Genomic DNA, 10,064 nt, shown 5'->3' with positions numbered 1-10,064 from the left:
TTTTATAGCCATTTTTTTTTACATTTATTAATTACTCCCTTTTTAAAATTAGCTAATGTTAATTTTTCTCAATAACCATAGAATTTCCCATTGTCAAATTTTTATACTCGAGTTCAGATGGTCAAATTTTTAGTATTTTTGTTTTTTGGTCGAAAACAAAACATTTTCATTAATTAGAAGAGATGGTAGAATTAGGGGTGTGTAAAGGAACTAAGAACCGCCCAAAATCATCAGCAGTTCTCATGAGGACCAGTTTGGTTTTAGGTTCCAATTTATTAGAACTGGTGAGTATTGGTCCAGCGCTCGGTTTCGGGTGGACTAGGACTGATATATATATATATATATATATATATATATATATATATATATAAATTTCAACTTAATAATTTAATTATTTTGCAATTTTTCCAACATATAAGTACATATATATTTGTACTATTGAACATTGTCTCTTGGGTGCGTAATAGGATTAATCCCATACTTTTTGTTTATTCTAATAGTTCATTTACTTGCTTTCTCCGTAAAAATAAAATAAACAAACAAAGAGGATGGAGGAGACCAATTGGAGATGTCCATGAATATTGCGGCGCTTTGTCGTCATGATACAAAATTAAGGCCTAATGGCTTGTTTTAATAGAATATTTAGGTATTTCTTTAGCCATTCTCGTGATTAAATTAGGTTGATGTTAAAAGAAGATGGATCAAACAATTATGTTTTGACTTCTGTGGAGGTTAGGACCTTTAATGTTAAGTTTAATTCTCCACATGTTTTCGGTGTCAAGAAACCTTAAAGCTGCGTTTTGCAGTCAGGATAAAATTTTGGATAAAATATGATTACGTTTGGTGCTTGCTCATAACGATATAAAGTCAGATATAAGGGGGATATATGCAGGATAAAATTATTCAACAGGGAAGGTGTGATAAAGGTGGATAGGAATTTAATGTCCATAATAGGAAAAGTTATTTTCTCAAATAACAAATTTATTAAATTAACAAAATTAAAATTATATTTCACTATAAGTAATATTTGAATTTAATTTAAGAAATTTAAAATTTAAAATTTTAAAAATATTTTTTAATTTAATCTTATTTTAATTTATATATTCAACTTTAATTCTATCTTATAATAAACATTAAATATATAAATTATTTATTTATATTTATTATATATTTTAGGTATTTTTGTATTTTAGGTATGTTAGTATAGTTTACTATTTGATAAAATTTTATTAAAGAATGATGAAAGCGTTAAAAAGAAATAATAAAGAAAATAATTTAAAAAGAGGAAAAATAAAATAAAAATAAAATAAAAATAAATTAAGGAATGGTGTCAATAAAGATTTTCACCATCTCGTTTTTATGAACTTTTAGGTTCATTTATAATGATATGTTGTTTATATTAAAAAACATACATAATATAATATAAATATATCCGACTTTAATATTACGATTCACCAAATAGTTGATAAGATATAGAAAAATCTAAGGATTTCATATCATATCCTATCCAAATTCTATCCCTGTTAGAAATCAAACAACCAAACATAACCTAAGATTATGTTTGGCGGTCATGATGAAATTTAGAATAGGATAAAATTTATCGTACCTTACACTTGGTGCCTACTTAAGACGAGATAAAGTTGGATATAAAAGGGTATATGTCGGATAAAATTATCTTATAAGGGAGGTTGGATAAAAGTAGATAGGATTTATAATATACATAATAATAAAGTTATTTTTTTCGAATAACAAAATTATTAAATTAACAAAATTGAAATTATATTTCAATACAAATAATATTTGAATTTTTACCAAAAAAAATATTTGAATTGTAATATAAAAGTTCAAAACAACAAAAATAAAATTTATTTTTTAACTTAATCTTATTTTTACATATATACTCGACTTTAATTATATATCATAGTATAAATTCAATATATAAATATATATTTATTACATATTTTAGGTATTTTAGTTATATTAGTACAATTTACTATATAATCAAAATTTATTAGAAAATGATGAAAGGGGAAAAAGAAATAATAAAGAAAATAATTAAAAAGAAAGGAAAAAAAAAAGGAAATAGTGTTGCGAGAAATTTTTACCATCTTCGTTTATGAACTTTTAGGTTCATTTACGATGATAAATTTTTTTTATACATAATATGATGTAAATATATCTTATTTTATTATTGTGATTCACAAAATAGTGAATATGATATAACAAAATATCTGATTTCATATAATATCATATCTAGTCTTATGCTAGTTAGAAATCCGGACGACCAAACAAAGTCTAAGATAACTATACTATTATCTTCAAAGAAATTAGTTTATTAGCTAACGGGTATTATCAATTCGTTACGCCTATAATTTTCAATCCTTAATCAAAATCAATAGCTTGCAATTCAACCCAAATTTAAGGCCAAACAAGCTTTAGTGGACTACGTAGAAATTAGGTTTGCCAGGATATTAATCGATGAATGCAATTTTGTAGGAATTAGGGACCAATTCCATAATTCAGCCCGGAAATCGGACCAAACTAGTGGTCCCATTTTAGGTGAAACAATGGAATCAATAGGTGGTTCTCGATTTCAATTTTTCAAAACTAGTCCTTAGTGGACGATTCCCAGTCACCCCTAGGTAGATCAACCACAATTTGCATCACAACAGAACAAATTCCAAAGAGGTTGGGAAGGCTTAGATAGCCAATTGGGAGGGAGGTATCGTAGTCTATGGGCTTTTGCGATCCAGTCCGCGCGTCAATTTGCTCCTCGTGGAGAATGGACAACTTTAATTACTTCTTTTAACCGGGCCGAGTGGCCCCTGCATTGCTCAATTAGATTTCGGGCGTCCCATGGGCTATGGGCTTCGCTTGATAAAGCCCAACCGTTGATGGGCTGTCCACTTTTGAGTTCAGCTTTCAGGTCTGTCGTTGCTATCCCTCTCATCGCTTCGCTCGAGTTCAGACAAGAAGACGAGACCTTCGCGAACCGCTAGGGATTCCGCCATTGAAGCCGAGCCCACGCGAGCTCGCTTCGCGAAGCCAGCGACGAGAGAACCCCTCGACCGTCTCCGCAAACGCCGGGGATTGAGGCCTCCGATTTGTCGCCTGCCCATGGGGCATCAGGCATCGGCGTTTCGCTTCCGGGAGCGTCGGCCAAGCGGCTTCCGCTTCTCGGGTAAGAAAGCCCTGTCCTTTACCGATAGTCTCGATCCTGGTTGCTGACTGATCAAACTTCGGGTCATTGCGAAGGCGTCGTCCGCGATCGACTGAGGAACGATCTCGTGCGCTTGAAAGACAAAGGAATTCCGGGTTTTCCAGATCAACCTGTGTATGCCCACGAAAAGATCTCGCCCAAGAGCATCAGATCCCTCGGTCAGTATCTCAAAAAACCATTTATCCATTATAGTAATTTTTTTGTGGAGAGGTGTCTATGTCAATCCTCGGGTCTAGCCAGATAACTTTGGTCCACTTGCACAGGGTAAAAAGCTGTTCCACCCTTTCCAGGGCTTTTCAGCATAGGGGACAAATCGGATCAGGTATCATCTTCCGTTTGTGCAGGTTTTCCTTTGTGGGTCGTGGCATTCTGACACGCACTCCACATGCCTTTGGGTAGGAATTCAACTGCCAAATGATATACCATAGCGTGCGGGGTGGCTTAGATTTATGGCTTGACTCGGTGCAAAACAGTATTGGCTGGTAGAAACGTACCCTTGGATAGGAATTTACCTGCCAAATGTGCCTTTTGAATTTTCGTGTGCGCAGCTGGAACCAATTACGAATTACTATGTTTGGTGTTGGTTTTCACCTTCCTTGGGCCATCTTCTGGGTTGGCCAAATTTAAGATGTCTTCGTACTTCGAGAAAAACTTTATTTTGACAATAAGCTCGCTGAAATCAGAGTTCAGTGAAGAAAGAGATGACGTGACCAAATTCGATGCGCGAGCTGCCCCATACGAGGACAACGATGACTATTCTGCTCTAGGCAAGCTTTTCGTTGACGCATAGTGGTTGTTATGTTGCTGAATGAGTGTGTAGATTAGTCAGGTCTTAGCTAAGAAAGTTATTTACTCGATTTTTTCATATCCTTTCCTTGTTTAATTGATAGAATTTTGAGTTTGGGCTCGAGTTGTTTTCTTTGTTTAGTTTTGGTAATTTCCTTGTTTCTTCTGCAATTCTTTCTTGCTTTCTTGTTTTGTTTTCTGTGTCTTTTTCTTTTCACCATGAGTTGTGCGTTTTTAGGATGCAATCTCCAGGTGGTCTGCCCTCAGAGTGCAGGTGTTTGGTGTACCCTTATGATAATTCTGAACTTCAAATTGTGATTCCATGGGTTAAAGTTATGATAATTGGTTGCTTTTGTTGGATATGAGTTAGCAAGTAGGAAATTCTGTCACAGAATTTTGGTTTTAGTTCCTCCTGGGGTTGGACTTTGTTACCCTACGCATTTGGTTTGGGCATTTCATTGGATCAATATATTAAGTTTTGATGCTTTAGCTGGAATACTGAGGCAAAAGAAAATTAGAAAGAAATTGAGACGAGAGATGAGAATAATATGATTGAGAGAGCTGATATGAATGAGGAGAAGAAGAAGAAGGCATTTGTCACGAGAATGTAACATATTGGTTGTGGTGTACTTATGGAGCATGTTTGATATCCAAGATGGACTCATTCCCAACAGTTTGATCGTTGAGGATAAAGGGCTGTTTAATATTGTGTTGGAGTTTCAATGCAAGAGCTGGAATCCTAACTATACATCTTATAGATATTCTGCATGTCGTACTTGTCATTGCCCTCCTCCTTTCTGAATTATCTTGGAATTCATGCAAGCCTCAACTTACAGACAAAGTGGATTATGAACGAATATGCTTCATACACGTCCACTGACAACTTCAGATTCTAACTTTGCTAACTAACTCTTTTCCCACCCACCGACATCTCTACAACTCAATTAGGTCCTGCTCATCTCTGGCTCCTGTCTTCATCTCGCAGCAAATTCTTAACCTTTTTCTCTTCAGTTGTGTAGTCACAGGAGGACCAGCTGCGACTGTTAAGCAGTTCATTGTCTTCTGAGGATGGACTGAGCAGGAGGTTAAGAGGGAGGTTGAATGAGTCTATTCCAAATGATTATGTTGCTCCACTTCAGAAGTCAGGGTCTTTAGTTCTGCAGAGCTGAAAGTTGCAACAAGAAGCTTCAGATCTGATACAATTCTCGGCAAGGGTGGTTTTGGTAGTCTTCAAAGGCTGCCTTGATGACAAGGGGTCTTCCCATGGCAAAAGAATTACTCCAATTGCCATAAAAAAATTGAACCCAAAGAGCATGCAAGGATCTAAAGAGTGGAAGGTAATCTTAGTTCCTCTCAGGAAAGCTCGGTTTGCATGTGCTTTGCAGTATTCAATGATAATCGCCATTGCATTTTTAGCAAGAAGTTCTATTATGATGGTGGGAGAAGAATTGTGTCCAGATACATAGTTTGTTGTAGAAAAATGAGTATGAGATGATAGATGTCGGTGGCCTTTTTTGTCGCTAGATTGTTCTGGTTTTGTGTGGCTAATTTCATATGAGGTTCACTATCTCATCTTGCTTTCTTCCTTTTGAGAATATATGTTGTTGCCCAACTGAACACATATTTCTGGGAGCTAGATTGACAATATGGACCATATTATTCTGTTAGGATTGCGATTATTTAGGAAAGGACGGTGCTTGCTCCTCTTATTCTTTATTGTAGGGTCCTTGACTTGTCCCATGACCACGAGCAATTCTATGCAAGAGCTTGGAGAGAAGTCAGCTTGCTTTTCCATTGTATGGTTTCAAGTCCACATAAAAACATTAAGAAATCTTGTGAGATTTTGTTTTCAAGGACTTCTGAAGTTCGTGTAAGTATTTTCCAGACATGCAATAGAAGAGTAAAAATTTGCTTATCCTACGTCTGGAGCCATTAATTTTGCGGTGTTTATTTTCTCTCTATTCAAAATCAAACAGCAGGCACAGAGCCGGGTGAAATGCATGGCTCATTTAAGATTCCGTACGCATGTACCATTGGAGATGCAAGTAGTCAAAAAATTCTGAAAAGAGCTGTTTTCACTAATTTGCTGAACAGTTTGTCAGGATGTAAAGTGATGAGACACAAATGTTTAAGGCATTTCTGTTTTGGAAAGCACGTTTCAATGGCTGTCTCAGGATGTGTGGATGAGAAGGCAAGGTGCTGTAAATCCTAGGATCATTTGACAGAAAGCTCAAGTGAGCTCCTGTGTTCTTGATCTTAATCATGAGATTCCACAATCTTGTCCTACAGTTATTATGGCTGAGTTGTGTGGTGCAAATTACATGCATGTTTGTTTTCCGGCAGCCAAACAGCATGGAAGTGGAGGAATCAAGTGGGAGGAGAGAAGCTTCGCCAGCTTAGCTTTGCCAGCTAAGCTTCTATATCTCTAAGGTTCTTGAGAGGTAAAGTAGAAACATCTTATGAATCCTCATTGTTTATAAATATTATGGTAAAATTCTTGTGATTGTTTGTAAATTTTGAAATGTAGGGAGTCTTCTGGCATTTCACAGAAGGCCTATAGGCCCTGCATCAGAAACTATTGGGACTTATATCCTTGCCTTTTAAGCTAAACTCAGAGGATGTCACTACAATGTACCTGAAACATTAAATCCCAATATGAGTTTTGCGACATTAGAGCCACTTCTGGAATTTCTGAACAAAGTTCTAGGAACTAAAACCATCCTTAGGATATTTTATTTGTGGAAAGATGTGCCCTGAAAGTGAGGTGACATAATTGTCTGAGTTTGGTTATGCTACTTTAGGGGACACTGGACAAAACTATTCTCCTTCATGTATCCTAGGAAGAATGTATAAGATTATGCCAATTTCTTTTTCATGATTCACCTGGTAAATGGAGGTCAACATGTTATTTGCATACAAGTCTTTTAAAAGGGAAAAGATGAGGAGGGAAGGACTTAGCCTCCACATAAATCTATTTAGCATTTGAATTTTTCAAAATTGATCATCTCTCAAGTTGCTGTCTCTTGGAAGGTGGACATCTACTTTGTACTACACAAGATGAGTGCATTCTTTTCTCATGTTGCATACCAGAGCTTCTATGATTCTGTGGTTTAGACTCTACATGGTCACCCATACAGTCATCATTCTTATCCTCTATTGGCTTTAACGATATCAAAATCATGCGAGGGATTGTTACTCACTTTATATATAGGTTGAGCACTTAAGATTTGCTTACTTCTTGGTTTACATGAATATTAGGTCGTGTGTTTACAGTAAGGCATATGAAATTCAACCATGCGGTTCACATGTCAGGGTTTACTACTCAACATGGGTGATGATGCATCATTGAATATTTCATCCCAGTTTTTATTTCAGATTATTTGCTGCCATCCAAAATGTGTAGGGTGCATCCATGGTAGATGGCGCTGAGAGTGCCAATGTGGTTTTATTTGATTTCTTATCACACAAATTGGTTGTTGTCTCCTCCCTTTTTCCGCAGAAGATGCCTGTTTGCTTTGCATACTAAAAAAATGTGATATTATGAGGTTTTGCCCTATTTTGATATGAGAGTGATAATATTTTGCAGTCGGTGGTGAACTTTCTCTCATCCGAACATTGTCAGGCTAATGGGATACTGTTTAGAGGATAAAGAACTACTTCTTGTCCATGAGTTCATGCCAAAGGGTACCCTAAAGAACCATCTCTTTGGAATTAAGGTTCTCTCTTGGACGATATATACATGCTTGCCTCAAATTTATGGCAAATATGATCTTTTCTTGTTTCAATACAAATCATGGTCTTTCCTGCTGCAGGGGGCCTCGGCCATTAAACCACTTCCATGGGTCACATGGCTTAAATTTGCAATAAGAGCAGCCAGGCCTCACGTTCTTGCACCAGTTAGACGGTCAAATAATCTGCAGAGATTTCAAGCCCTCAAAACATATTGCTGGACTCAGTAAGTTTCATGTTTGTTACTTAGATTAAATTAAGTAATACCACATTGTTGTTACCATTATAATTTGGTTCCAAAATCTTTTCCTTTGCTGAAATAACTCACATAAGTTTGCGATATCCCTTCTTTTTGCAATTCCCTCCTGCATTTTGGAAGCAGCAAGAATTTGAAAACTTATGCATATAGTCTTTCTTTCTGGCAGGTTTTCACATATAACACGGGAGCTATTATTGCAAAGCATCTTCAAAACCTGGTTCGCCACCTGAGTATGTTTTCCTTATATTTTGGTCCGGGGGCTTTGTTGTTATGATCATCTAAAAATGCACATTCCCAAGCTGCTCTTTTCATAGTTAGTTTATAATACCAGTCATTAGCCCGAGCTAAGCTTATTAAATCTGTGCATTGTCCAAGTTTTCTACTGGTGACCTTATCCACTTTGACCTTTTGTTTGGCATGTGTTTCGACAGTGCTATAACACCAAAATATCAGATTTTGGTTTGACAAGAAAGAGTCTAGACGAAGACAGATCACTTGTGACAGACATAGGTTATTGGAAGTTATGGCTACGTAGCACCCTGAGTATAATAAAATATCAGATGCCGGCGCCTGAGTCACCAACCAAACCTGCCAATGGTTCCTGTAGGTGATGCCTTAACCACACGGTATAGGCCGGATAGAAATGTTAAACTATCTTACGGTGATCATGTATTTAGGGGTTTTAAAATACTCAAACCTCAACCAAAAAAAAAAAAAAACTAATAATAATAATATACAGCAGCAAAACACATCCTGGCGGGACCGGGCATCATTGAATGCCAGTGGTCGAGATCTGATTTTGAATGATTCTGATGTCCTTAACAATTAAGATCCAGCACTTGCCGGTCCTCCAGAAAAGGACATCCTCTTCAACGGTCACAAGTGACGGAAAGTCTGGAAAAGCTGTCCAATCAATCGTAGGTATATCCTCTTTTGTCCGTGGGCTCAATTACTCAGAAAGATCTAACCTAACTTTCATTAAACGCTCGTTGACAAAAAAGGTCGCAAAATGTCCATTGTTGCTAGTACGGAGTCGGTGGAAAAGGCGAGTTTGGTGGCGCAGTCCTTTGGCTCTCTTGACATTAATTCGCTGCCGGTGCTTAACTGTACATTCTGTAACTGCCCTGGCCTATACAGACAGTGACTAATGCTGTCTGACGTTTTTGTCGACTGGTCCCCCCTCTTCACAAAATGACAAGCAAGATCCACAAGAATTCGACTTGATTCATGTCCTTTGGATAGGGGGAGAATATAGAGAGATGTGTTTGGGTCTCTGAGCTGGTTTTGCTTTACGACGTGTCGGGGTTATATTCTTTTGCACCATCTTGCACCATTTTTTCCGTGATAATGATCGATATGTCAAGAATAGGTGCTTCAATAGATGGGGGTCAAGAATGAGGTGCTTCAATAGATGGGTATTTTACATTAAAGTCGCTTTGGAATTGAGCGTGAGCTACTAGCATTAATACGATGTATTATTGCTTCATTCTCTCTATCCTCCCATCCAAAATTTAAAGTTTTGACTCGATCTTGCTCAGCATGCTTTCATTTCACTCCGGAGATTGCTTAGGACCAATAGGTGGGCATTTATTTGCACTAGTGCAATGACAGAGTGGGCTTCTCGTGAGGTTGCTGCATCTACCTCACCAACTTATCGAGCAAAGTGTTACGAAACTGTTTCAACAATCTGTGTTGTGTCCACCGTAAAAGGAAGATAACGATGACATGAAAGTAAAGCAACTGTGACTGGACTAAGGGTATCTGGTAGTGTTTATGAATGAAAGAAATTGACAGATGCCCACATGAAGATTTTAGTATTGCACATTGTGCATATGATAGTGGTGCGGTTTGAATTTGGCTACGTTTTTTTGGTGGGAGTTGGCTTAGTTCCTTCTTCCATGTTATGTTATTTTTTTTTTTTTCGAAACATGATGGCATTTCTTCTTTTTGTGGATTTTCTTCTGTCCCTTCAAATCATCCTCTTCACATATTCCAATTTCTCCTTGATCTAGTTCAATGTGCCTTTTGATTTGAGTCTTTGCAGTAGTTTCCGCCCCCAATAAAATGGTT

At 37.0% G+C, this 10,064-nt stretch overlaps 1 long non-coding RNA gene across 7 annotated transcripts; it reads left to right on the top strand.

Annotated features, from left to right (window-relative positions):
• Positions 1-2,965: 2,965 nt before the first annotated feature.
• LOC104415400 lies at positions 2,966-8,368 on the top strand. Of its 7 annotated transcripts, none has more exons than XR_005545243.1 (8): positions 2,966-3,181; positions 3,256-3,378; positions 3,484-3,542; positions 5,018-6,240; positions 6,350-6,447; positions 7,593-7,722; positions 7,819-7,961; positions 8,161-8,368. It is a non-coding gene; the product is annotated as an uncharacterized LOC104415400 (long non-coding RNA). The 7 variants fall into 7 exon arrangements; XR_001980804.2 differs by having other exon boundaries at positions 3,904-6,240; XR_001980802.2 differs by having other exon boundaries at positions 3,484-5,343; positions 6,101-6,240.
• Positions 8,369-10,064: the final 1,696 nt, after the last annotated feature.

This window comes from Eucalyptus grandis, chromosome 8, assembly GCF_016545825.1.
Source record: "Eucalyptus grandis isolate ANBG69807.140 chromosome 8, ASM1654582v1, whole genome shotgun sequence".
NCBI classification, from domain to species: Eukaryota; Viridiplantae; Streptophyta; class Magnoliopsida; order Myrtales; family Myrtaceae; genus Eucalyptus; species Eucalyptus grandis.
Note: the sequence above shows the minus strand (reverse complement) of the source record. Positions and strands in the feature narration are given on the sequence as shown.